Source organism: Drosophila elegans, unplaced genomic scaffold (genome assembly GCF_018152505.1).
Source record: "Drosophila elegans isolate 14027-0461.03 unplaced genomic scaffold, ASM1815250v1 contig_814, whole genome shotgun sequence".
Lineage (NCBI taxonomy): Eukaryota > Metazoa > Arthropoda > Insecta > Diptera > Drosophilidae > Drosophila > Drosophila elegans.
In genome coordinates, this window is record NW_024546167.1 from 13,003,364 (window position 1) to 13,015,299 (window position 11,936).

General features: G+C 37.8%; 1 protein-coding gene and 3 non-coding genes across 4 annotated transcripts in view; 1 reads left to right on the top strand and 3 right to left on the bottom strand.

The window, feature by feature from the left end:
* The window catches only part of LOC108138728 (protein sickie), a 151,537-nt gene extending 150,807 nt beyond the window's left edge, over nt 1-730 (bottom strand). The window contains 1 exon segment of the mRNA XM_017261095.2: nt 669-730. The gene's annotated coding sequence lies outside the window, so the exon portion shown is untranslated.
* A 3,108-nt stretch (nt 731-3,838) lies between these two features.
* LOC121467917 lies at nt 3,839-4,034 on the bottom strand. Its single transcript, XR_005977942.1, has one exon. It is a non-coding gene; the product is annotated as a U2 spliceosomal RNA (small nuclear RNA).
* Nucleotides 4,035-5,068: 1,034 nt separating this feature from the next.
* Nucleotides 5,069-5,192, top strand: LOC121467904. The gene has a single exon (XR_005977929.1). It is a non-coding gene; the product is annotated as a U5 spliceosomal RNA (small nuclear RNA).
* A 1,108-nt stretch (nt 5,193-6,300) lies between these two features.
* LOC121467902 lies at nt 6,301-6,440 on the bottom strand. The gene has a single exon (XR_005977927.1). It is a non-coding gene; the product is annotated as a U4 spliceosomal RNA (small nuclear RNA).
* Nucleotides 6,441-11,936: the final 5,496 nt, after the last annotated feature.

Here is an 11,936-nt window from a genome sequence, read left to right on the forward strand (position 1 = left end):
TCGCCGAACGAGAGATTTTCTGCGACTGATTTTTATTACGCCCACAAGCGCAATAATCGAGCGAGGGCACGCACCAAATGTCAAAAAAGGAGACTTCCTTAAAACGAGAGGCCTAAGCCAAAAAGACGACATTACATTTTATTATCTATTATATCGTGGCGCCTACATTAGCTGAAAAATCCATACACACACACACACACACACACACACACATGACAGAGAGAGAGAGAGAGGGCAGGGCATAAAGTAAACATTAAAACAGGAAACGGAAGTCATGGCGGTGCCGAAATGGCCAACCGACATTCATAGACAATGTCCTGTGGCGGTGGTTATGATTATTTTGACTCGCTTATCCTGGCGAGTGTGTGTTCTGGCATTTATGATTTTTTTTTGCCGCTCTTTTTGATTCACATGTTTGCGGTGGCAGGGGAATGGGTTAAACAGAGGTTGGCAGTGGGGTTAATTTACTATGCATAAAGTGTTGCCTGTGTCGCGAACTTCTTGCCACGTTTGCATAACAAATCACTCGACGATTGCACATATATATTTGTTAATTCTTCACTTTTTTTGCAGGTCGTTGGGGGTCGAAAAAAACGAAGACATTTCTTTATGATAATCCACAGTTGTTAAAGAATGCCGCGTTCCCTTTGGTCAGGACCCAAACTCACGAAATGACGTAAAAATTACGGCAAAAGCGGCCAAGTGAAATCCTGGCGAACGCGTGCGTCGAGCAATGAAAACGAAGTGCGCGCCACCACAGACAAAAAAGCACTGGCAGCACTTCGAAGGACTCGCAGGACCAAAAACACAGAAGAACAGGGAAATTTCCCAAGGACATTTGTCGCTCACTGGAAGGCTGCCGGTTTTCCCCTTCGCCGGTTGCAATTGACCTTAGCCTTCGAGGATATCTGCCCGCTAGCCGGCTTCGGTTCAATGCACCACCACCAACACCATTAGTTCAGGACGAGGGTTGTGCTGCCTCTCTCGTCTCGGGGAAATTTTCTCCCCTTTAGCCTTGTGCTAGGTCCTTGCTCTGCGTACCGTTGAATGCCACAGGTTTAACAGGTTGATCCGTGACGTCACTGCCGGCCAGGGGAAATGTCACCAAGGGATATTTTTTAGGGGTTCCAGGATATGAATACGGCTTCGGCGGGGATGGAAGTACCTTATTAGTTAATGTTTCCAAAAGGAAGTATTTCATGCGAATAAGTTGTAAGCATAGGTATTTTCTAGAACATACTTATTTATATTTTTTTACATATAAAAATGGGTGAAGTGTATTAAAAAAATGCAATAAGATTTTATAAATTTATTATTTTACTTAAAAACTATCAAATCAAAGTTGTTTTATGGTAGTGACATACTAGGAAGATACAAACAATAAGATTTTATTTTTTGTATCATCCTACAGTTTTAAAAAATTGTGGAAAATGAATTTGTTAAGAAATTTCAAAAATATTTTAAACATAATAAGGTCCAAATTTCTTTTGTTTTAATTTAAGCGCTGAAAGTTTATTGTATATTAATAGTGCCGTAAAAACGGTTTAAGTTACTAGTCTTCTTATATTTTAATTAAATGAACTTTTGAATAAAGTGTCCAATATATATAAATATATTTCCGTGTGGCTTTTTGGCCTCCCCATTTCCAATCAACAATTTTAAGAGCTCATTCTTTTTTTAGCGCCAATTTGATTAGTCCCATACACGAGTAAAAGCCCTCTATAAAACCGAAGAAAGACAGCCTTAAATGATTTTTGTTTTCCACCCTTCTCAGTCTATTTTCCCCCCATTTCTCCATAACTTGTTCATCATATGTCTATGTCTATGCACTGATAACTCCCCGTTGCGACTATAAAACAATAGAGCCCCAATTTCCATAGCACGGACCTGCACATTCATTCAAACAAAATAAAGACAAAACTACATAGAAAATGGATGAAACCATCTAGGGAATTTCGGAGCAATAACTATAAAATGTCCGTCGAGTCGCGTCGCGTCGCGTGTATGCAGTCAACCAGGACGCAGGACAACACAAGCAACAAAAAAGGTCCTTCGTTGTCGCAGTCAATGGGTAAAGGATTAAAAAACAAGGCAACGGCGACAACAAAATATTATCTCAATAGAAAAATCTCAGGCACACGGACAAAACAAAAGACAAGTTAAAAAAAACGAGGGGTAGAAGAATTAAGGACAGACTTTGATAAAAACAAAGTGAAAATTTATGCAAAACACAGATAGAAAGCCTCGCAAAGAACAGAAAAGCCGGAAACGATGAAAGAAATTGAAAATGGGCGGTGATAACACTAGGTAAAGGCCAAACTCGGAGAGTTGAAACTCTTTTTAAATGTTGGCTTTTAATTACGCATTCAATCTACACTGCGTAAGTCCTTTAAATTTGTTATGTATCTAGGTAGTAAGCTATAAGTATATTTAATATGTTTAACTAATCCTCATTAATCCTTAGCCTCATTAGCTTTGTAACAAGTTTTCTTTCAGTCAAAAGTGACATAAGTTGCATAAACCGCATCATCAGTTTAAATTCAACAAGTAAACTTCCTTTACCAAAATACCTGTGGCAGCGGTGGCATGAAGTGGATTGGTGCAATGTGGCATTTCCCTTAACAAAAAAATAACACTTGGCCCTGTGGTCAGTTCGTAGTCCTAACCCTTTTGTTGCAAAGACACTTTCTAACTGCAACTCAGAATAAAATGGAGTATATGGGTAAAGAATATATTACCATTGGAACTATTTATAAACTATACTGTACTCCAAACATAAATGATTCCAACCAAATTTTAAACAGATTTGACTGAAGAATAAAACTGCTGGTGCTTAAACGATTCTAGCTGACTTGGTCAGAAAATTCGGTAAGAAATAACTCAAAATTGGGTTCGCGGTTGTGACCTGAACTTAAGTGCTTAAGTACCAACGTTGGAATAATTTTAGTAAGTTTTTCCACCTTCCCTGTATTCGTCCTTCACTGGAAAAACGAGAAAACCATTTTTAAAGTAAAGTAAATAATGGTCTATCAAGGACTCAAACCTTGTCCTTTGTTGTCCCATGTTGGGAAATTACTGCCGCTCACTAAGGGGAATTTTTCAGTTTGGTCTCACTCATAGATGGCGACTCGCAAAAGTTCTTTTACTCATTGTTTATCAAATGTATATTTATATATTTTTATTTAGTTGGGCTGAAAATCATTCCAATGTTTTTAATCAATTTATAATAAATTCCGCTTTTAATTATATTTCGTATTTTATATTGGTTTTGAAACCTATTCTTTGTGCGCGTTTCTTACTGTTTTTAACTTTACTTTGAAATAAACACATATTGTTAAGAATTGACTCATTTAATGCCTACTAAAAGAGCTCTTCAAGGCCATAATCTAGCCGTACTCAGACTTAATCTCAAGAGCTTGTCAAAATTAACCAGTTGCGGAAAAAAAGTATTTCGCAATAAAAAGTATTTCGATTCTTGAACTTTCAGATTGGGGGCAATCAATTCAGCTAAACCAGCCTTCCGCAGTTCACAAGCAAGGACAAGTGGCGACATTTGACAAAACAATTAATCAATTCAATTTTCCAAATCACTTGACAACGACGAACGGGAAAACAATTTTCGACAGACTAAAACTGAAAAGCAGCTTGTCTCCTCCGCCCAATAGTAGCCAAAAACAGAGCAAGGCCAAGGACACTAGCAATGTCAGCAGGAAACTAACTATCCTGACAGACATCCTTTGAATTTGCATGTTTCACAGAAATTGGTTTCAATGATGAACAGCAAGGACTTCCCAATGCAATTGAGGGAAATGTCTTCCACAAGTAGTCAAATTTATCAATCAGTTGGGCCGAAATCCCGGTGGTACTGCAATACCGGGCCAACCCGTGACAGAGGTGGAGCAAGCCCCTAGCACTCCGTCTGATTCCAAAAATCAGTTTAACATTTGTTGTCCTCCAATGGAGGAACTATCAGATGTTAAGCTGATAAGAACAGATACTACACTTTGATCTTAGCCATAAGGCCGAGAAGCGATAACTATTGCAGTACAAACCAAAGAAAATGATTCAAATAAAGCCAGAACCAGTTGGGAATTATAACGTTTGAAATGGTGAAAAACATACAAAAATACTGCTGTATACTTTGGGGGATGTTTTCTGCATTCTTTAAAATTTAATTTATTGTCACCAAAACAAATCCAAAATGGTCGACAACAGTTATAAAACAGTATAATTGTTTGTTTAATTATCTTTATTTTGCAGTTTGAATCATTTATACTGTCTTATACCACATGGTCCTCCGTTTGCACTCACACAAAACCCCTGGCGGTTAATATAACAGTTATCTCTCCAAGTGCCGCACCTTTTACGCTCTCTAGGTACTTTTATAGCTTCTATTGAAATTAGTAAAGCCAAAACAAGTATCAGTAAATAAGTCCTCATCGTGAAAAACGTTTAAGTTCCTCTAATAAAGTTCTTAGTTTGAAATATATTGATAAAGAGCCTATAATAAAGTTCTTAGTTTTAAATAGGTTGATTCACAGCGAAACGAAATATAATTTTACGATATGATAACCAAAACTATTTTTACTTCAAAATGCAATACCTTCTTTTAGGATTTGGCTTAAACTACCTGTTAATATAACTAAATTTGACAGGCCGAAGTTTTTATACCCTTGCAGTCTAAGAATGGATCCGTATATACTTTCGAAAACTATAAACTCATAATTTTTAGAAGACAACCAAATTTATCTTATTTTACCAGATCGTTCCTAAGGCAGCAATAAGATATAGATGTCCGATCGGCAAGATTTTTTAACATGGTATGTGTACATATGGGAATATACGATTTTTAAAGTTTAAGGAACCTAGTTTAAAGAATAACAGACAGTCTAGTAGTGTAACTGTGGCAGCTTTAACATTTAATTTCCTCCCCTTTCCGCAGCTCTTTCAGGTAGCTAACGGTGAATTGACTGTTCAGTTTCAACACATTGTGAATAGTAACCCTTATAATTCTCAACCATTTCTAGCCAATATTTAACGTAGAGGCAGAATATTTCGTGGTGTAAAATCACTCTGGTTTCTCTTCAATTGTCGAATAAATCTTTCGCCTTTTACTAAAGATTTCCGTGGAGAGGAGCACTCTAATGAGTCTAAACTGAATTTTTAGCAAGGCCTGGCGACTTAGGTTGCCGGGCGCATTAATAATAAATTTAAAAACAATAGATAAAAAGGGTATTTCCACATTGTTTATTTTCTTTTTAATAAAAAAATAAACGGAATTGCTCTCAAATAAAGATGGTATCAAAAACAGAACGCTCGCTCGCACACACCTTCCTTTTTGCCATTCCCATAAATTTTAATTGAATTATTTTATCTATTCCTTGGCTTTTCCCAGGACTCATCGTCGGTCCCTGCTTTATTCGAAAGCATCTTCATCAATGCGGGATTGTTTTGCATAAATAACGCATAAATTGAGGCGATCCAAGAAAAGGCCAACAATCCAAATCAGTGCTACATGCTCGGCATTGACAAAAAGTAGGCTAAGCTAAGCGTAAAAGATGAAATATGTTCGGGGTCATGGGTCGCTTCGGAATTACATTTGCTTAGTTCATAAAAAGGAAAAGAAACCAGCCGTCAGTCTCTAGAGTTAAACCGACGTTACGCCTCGGAAAATCGGAATTCTAAATTGGCTAAGGGAAAAACCAAAAAGGCTCGGTTGAAGTTTTTCGAAAGCCAAAACTAACCAAGTAGTAAATTTACATAGAAGTTAAAGGTTTCCTTCCCCTGTCGAACTGGAACTATAAAAACACAAAAATCTAACCGGAGGAAAAAGTTTCCAGTCACATAAACATAAATTGCGACAGTAATTTTCGGTCAGGAACATTTGGGAAATTTTCCCGCATTCACACACCAACAGGCATTATTGGTATGCACAGGATGGTTGTTGTAATTTGGCTGAAGTAGGCTATAAATGGGAGTTAACATTAAGTTTAATTTGTCTAATGTCCATGAACCCTTTTCCCTGGCTTTACTTGGCCTGAAATAAATGGTTGGAGCAAAATAGTTTTACACAATGATTTGCCATTTGTGTGGGTTTCTTGTCCTTCTCAAAATGAACTTAGTTAATCCGAAGTATCTTAGTTATATGGTCATTTAATGATTATGACTCATCAAGATTTGCCTTTAGTGTTGGTTTCATTAACACATTTAACTGCCCCAGTGGATAAGATTATGCTGAGCTCAACTACTCTACTTTTAGGGGTATAATATTAAACCTAATATTTTAATGTATTATTAATGGCCCTCTCGGGCTCCCAAAAATTGCCGTAGTGGACGGTATTTCACGTCCCCATGGCGGGGTATTGGTTAAAGTTTTCAACTAGCAATAATCGCACCTCAGTAGAACTTCATTGGTTACGATATCGCCTCTGCGCAAAGATAACTTTTAACCCCGATTCGATCCCTATACCACTCGGAAGAGGATAGAACTAGTTGGGAATTATTAGCAAATAGCAAAGGGTGCATTGTGAAATAGGGCAATGTTGCATACTTTTCAAGGACACCCTACCTGAGTAGTAGTTTTTACCTACTGTTTCGAAAACAAAAGGAAATGCATTTTAAGGGTGTATTTTCAGAGGAGGAAAACAACCAATGAGTTCTTTTGCATGTACTGTAAAATATATTCTTGCAGTTAAAAATATTAATTTGGCAGATACATTTATTCAAAATAAATAAAATACTTTTTTACTTCTACTTTTGTAGATATTATATATTATTTATATTTAGTTATATTCATTCATTTCTGATTATATTTAACCACAAGTATATTTTTGTCATTAGTAGGCAATTGATTTAAAATAGGTAAAATAGCATTAAAACTTTTCGATCTAAATTTAAGTATTAATCACTATAGTGTGCTAAGAGCTTTTAATTGTTATCTTAATGCCTTTAAAATGATACCCATTATCCAAACTTATTTCACAATTTTGCTCATTTAAATTTCCTCTTGTTCTTGTTTTTTCGGCGAACCATTTTAAATACAATTAATGAAAAATTCAGAGGCCCAAATGGCAATGAATCAGAGAAGTGCGGTGAATGGGGGCCACAAGGTTCCTTGAGGTCATGTTCGCCTACTCTAAAATGCTAAATAGCCACTTTTGCGGCCGGGCACGACAAACTTTTTTCTTTTTTCTTTGCGACTTTCCATCGTTCTTTGCTCTTCCACGGCTTTGTCATAAAAAATTGAACAAGTTTTCCTAGGGAAAGCCAAGTGGGGATGTGGATGGGTGGGTAGTGGTATCCAGAGACAGCGACGACAATACCGGAAATCCGTTTCATGACAAATGCGTCACATTGTCCTCGCGTCCTGGCTGAGTGTCAAGAGAAGTGCCAGTGGCAGTGCCAAAGCCAAAGCCAAAGCCCGTGCCCCCATCTTTTCCGGCTTTTCTCCTTTACGACCCAGCCGGCAGTGAAATTCCTTCAATGGCAGCACGTGACTTGGCCAAAAAAAGAGCCATGAAAGCGGCCAGGCTAAGAGAGCTCGACATTGACATTGGGGGCGAGCAAAACAAATCGAAGGCGCAGGCGCCGCTCTCGCAGGACTCAAAGGACTCGCAGCATTTCCATCTACGTGCCGGCATAACTTTGGCATTTTAATGAGAAATCCATATTTATGTTGTTTGTTTTGCCAAAAAAAAAAAAAGAGGAAAAAAACAAGAAATTGCCAAACTGGCAAGTTCCAAGCGGGCAGCATATGCGGCGAAAAGTGAAATTAGATTCGTGGGAGGCTGTGCTAAGGCATTTCTGTAATCATTTTTAATGGGTCGCGTCGTCTGCGGGTATATTACACGGCATATGGCCGCTATTTACGTGAATATTTCAGGCTGTTAGGCAATACTAGAAAACTGTTAATGGTATTTAGGCGGCAAGAAATGGGTGATCAGCACATTAGATAAAAAAGAGTCTAACTCCTTTATTGTTATAAACTATTTGATGTATTTTACAAAATTATTTAATTTTTATTTCGGATGAAATTTCTTGTATAATATTTTGCAGCATCATTTTAGGAAACTAGATAAGTGATCTTTTTAGCATTTATTTTAGAATAAAATATAAATATCCCACTCTCCTAGCTTACTTGTGCTGCTTATCTCGTGTGTGAGAACAAACCATCCTTTCAGATGATCCCCTATGACCAGACATTTTAACTAAACCACGTTCGCAACTTGTCACAATGGAGTCATAACGTTATCATTCCAACGCGAAAGCCATAAAAATAGCGGCTTAAATAGCAACAGCCAGCACGTCTAGCATGAAAACGGAGGGATGCAACTCCACGGGAAAAGTCCACTTCACACATTTTGCTCTGGCGCTTTTTTCACCCAACTTTAATACTAGACAAGTAACTCTAGCGAAACACAAAAAAAAAAAAACGTTATGTTTTTATTGTGCAAATAAAAGCACGCGGAAACTACTTAATCAAGTTTCGGAGACGAAGTCCACCCTTCTCTTTCTCCTGGTGAGTCCATCTCGCTTTAGCACAGGACCAAAGGAATCCGGAAGCCACGTTCTCCACGAAGAAAAACACAAAACAAAAGCAACTGAGGAATAAAAAGCAACAGCAGCCAGTACAGACTTTCCCGACGTTGTTTTTAGCCATTTTCATTCTGGGTGACAGGGGAGAAAGTGCGGGGAAAGTGGTCGCGGGAAGAGCCAAGGCTGAGACAACATGCAAACCAAAACAAATGGGAGCCGAAGAGTCATATTGTGTCGAATAAAAGATACTCTTTCACAAGCCCCTAAATATTTAAGAGCTGTAAGATTAAATTTGATAAGTCTTACTTTGATGAAACTTTTCAGACTTATTTTTAAAGTTTTAAAGTTTTTTTTTTTCACTAAAAAAATGTGTACAAAATAATATTAAAAGAAAAAATACTTTTTTCAGAACACGAATAACAGCAAAACACTGCAAGCATTTAAGATTTGTTTATTAGAACTTACAAAATTGTAACATTAACCTTATTAGACATAATTTTACTAAGATTATAGTCCCTTTCAAAAATACCTTCATTAGTACAATAAATAATCTTATTAAATACAACAGAAGTACCTCAAAGATATCGTTTCTGAATTCAGAATTTCAAGGGGATATGTAAAGACAATTTTTGTTTCCCTCAAGAACACTTTCCATTAAGTTACTTCCTTTTCTAATTGCTCAATCTTCCCAGTTGCTCCACAAAACCCTTTGGTAATAGCGTAGCTACCCCCTTAATGCCATTTTCCCCGTCGACCTAAACAGAACAATTTGCCGAAAGAATGTTTCCCAGCGAGTTGAGTTCAAAATTTATGACAGCAATTAGCGGGACAGTGGGCGTGTCTTGGGGGTTGCTCCCAGGACTGCCATTGCCCACACTCCATTGCCGAAAAAAACACGAAAACTCTTCAATTAATTTGTTGAGCTCTGCTCAAACAACAAAACGCAATGCACATCAATCAAGTCGAGGAGCAAGTCAAACGGAAAGTCTCCATTCGGACCTGAGTCCTGCTGATGTCTTAGGTGTGAAAAATCGCCAGGACAAATAGATAGCTGGAGCTGGAAACGCCCACAACTTTGGTCGCGTGCCAGACTCCTCAGCTCGTACTCGTAAATTGTTCGTTTCATTTTTAATTATCGCACTTAAGTTGTGTTTTTTTAATGCCCGCCCAGCAGGCGATTCGACTTAAATGGCAAGGAAATTGACGGAACAGAAGGAAAACTTAAGCTTTAACTTACCTGAATCGTTTCCGTGGCGGAATACTTTCGATTGTAGTCGACGTGATGGAGGTTCGGCATGTTTGCTCACAGTTCACAAACTGATAATGACTATGGATAGGGCTACTTAACACGTGTCCTTGAACTGGTGGGTGGCTCTTCCGGTTCCCTTTCCTGTTCCCTTGCCTGCTCATCAAGATATGCCAGTTTATGAGGCATTTGTGTTAATTTCTCTTGTCGTTCCACTTTTTCGCCATTTTTTTTGTGGGTTTCCTGCAATGCGAGAGAGCGAGAAAAGTTTGTAAAGTTGGGAAAGTGTAAATTACTTCGAGCAATCTAAAGACTTCTCCCCTGATCCCCCTTGGGCATTTGTTTACTCATGTCGATATTGTTAATACGCCACGTGTTCCACAGCGGGATGCATGTAAGTCGGCGATATTGGTTGGTGGTGGTGGTAGCGGTCCATGGACGGTTGGGCTTACGGATTTATTGCCAAGTTTACGCTACGTGCTTTGACTAAATTTATAAGCCGAAAACGCACAAAGAATCAAGCAATGGCCCAAAGGCACTGGCAGAAACAAATAAGCACGCACACACAAATATGTACTCTAAGAAGACATTCGAATACAGTTGTATTCAAGCAATTAGTAGCGGATTCTCGCTAAACGATGCTGGGTATATCGATTTTTTCTTGGGAGATAAATGGTTTGACATTTGATGGCTTATATTTTAATTAATAATAATAAAAGCATTCTACGAATACATAAGCTTAATGATAACTTAGAAAACTAAAGAAATATTTAGCTGATAACATATTTAGTTTAATCAGTTAGAATTGTATTTCTAAAGAAAGTTACTTTACCCTTTCTAAAAGCTTTAAACATCATATTAACTGAATAAATTTTATCCAACAACAACTTTTCAATCTAAAGTTTTATCCTTTGCAGTGAGCAAATATATACTTAAATCTCTTAAAATGTATCTCGCCGTTATATGTACAATGTACGTGCAGTTATATATCCAAAAGTTTGCCAAAAGCAAACTTTCCGCTAAGCTGTAGACAAGCCCTCAAGTTTCACAAAACCATTTCCCTGGCGAAATGTCATTCCGTTGGTGTGCAACTAAACTGCTTAAGCATTCATCATCATGTTTAATACGCTTCAAATAACTAATTAGTCAGTATCCAAGCGATACTGAGTATTGGAATTGCCTTAAACAACCAGCATCGCTTCTACATGGCTAATTGACTTTTGTTGCCGTCATAAATGTTGACACACAAAATAAGGACGATAAACAAAGTAATATCCATAGCAAAGGGCAAAGGGCAAGGGGCGCGCAACTGCTGTAATTTTGTAATGCCCATTAAGTTTTATGCGTAGACAGGCCAAATTTACGTCCAATACAAGCTATGAGAAATTATATCGTAAAGTGGATGGTTATGCTTTCGTTTTCTTTAGCCTCGTAAAAGTCAAGCGGAGTAAAACTTGTTGACTGCCGTGTGCTTTTTCCACAATTTCATAATGGGGAAATCATTTTCAGAACAAGGTTATGTGAGGATTCCTAATTAATAAGCTAGTTTAAGTTTTAAGGACACTTTACTTGGAGTTCTTCCACTAAATTGCTTACTGATAAGAGACTTTCAGATATTACTTAAATAAAAGTCTTATAAAATATTTATTAAAGTATTTTATGTATCAAACTTGTCATAAATCAAGTTCAAGTCACCATTAATAATATTTCAGCGCTCCCTGGGCAGTGCTTTAAAATTAATGATGCATTTCATTGGCGGAGCCAGAAAACGGGGCAAATTTAATCATAAATTGCGGAGTGGTTTGGTGGTTCCAGTCATTTCACTAATTACGCCCAGAACAACATCAATGTTTGCCCTGCAGTGGGGGGTCCTTTTGGGCCAGGATATGGAAGCGAAACGCCGCCCAAAATCTCTCCACACGATGCATGACCAAAATTTATTAGCTGCTTATGGATTAGAAACGTATAGTGAATATGTGTGTGAATATTTGTGGGGCGGCACGCAAATGTGTTGAGGACATGTTAATCTCGAAACACTCAGATGGCCAGGAGCAACAGGAAGTCGGACCCTGAAAGTCAAGCAGTGCAGGCCCAAATTAAATTGTTCAATAATTGAGTTAGCTGCGGAAATTCCCCAACACGTCCTGGGGCACTT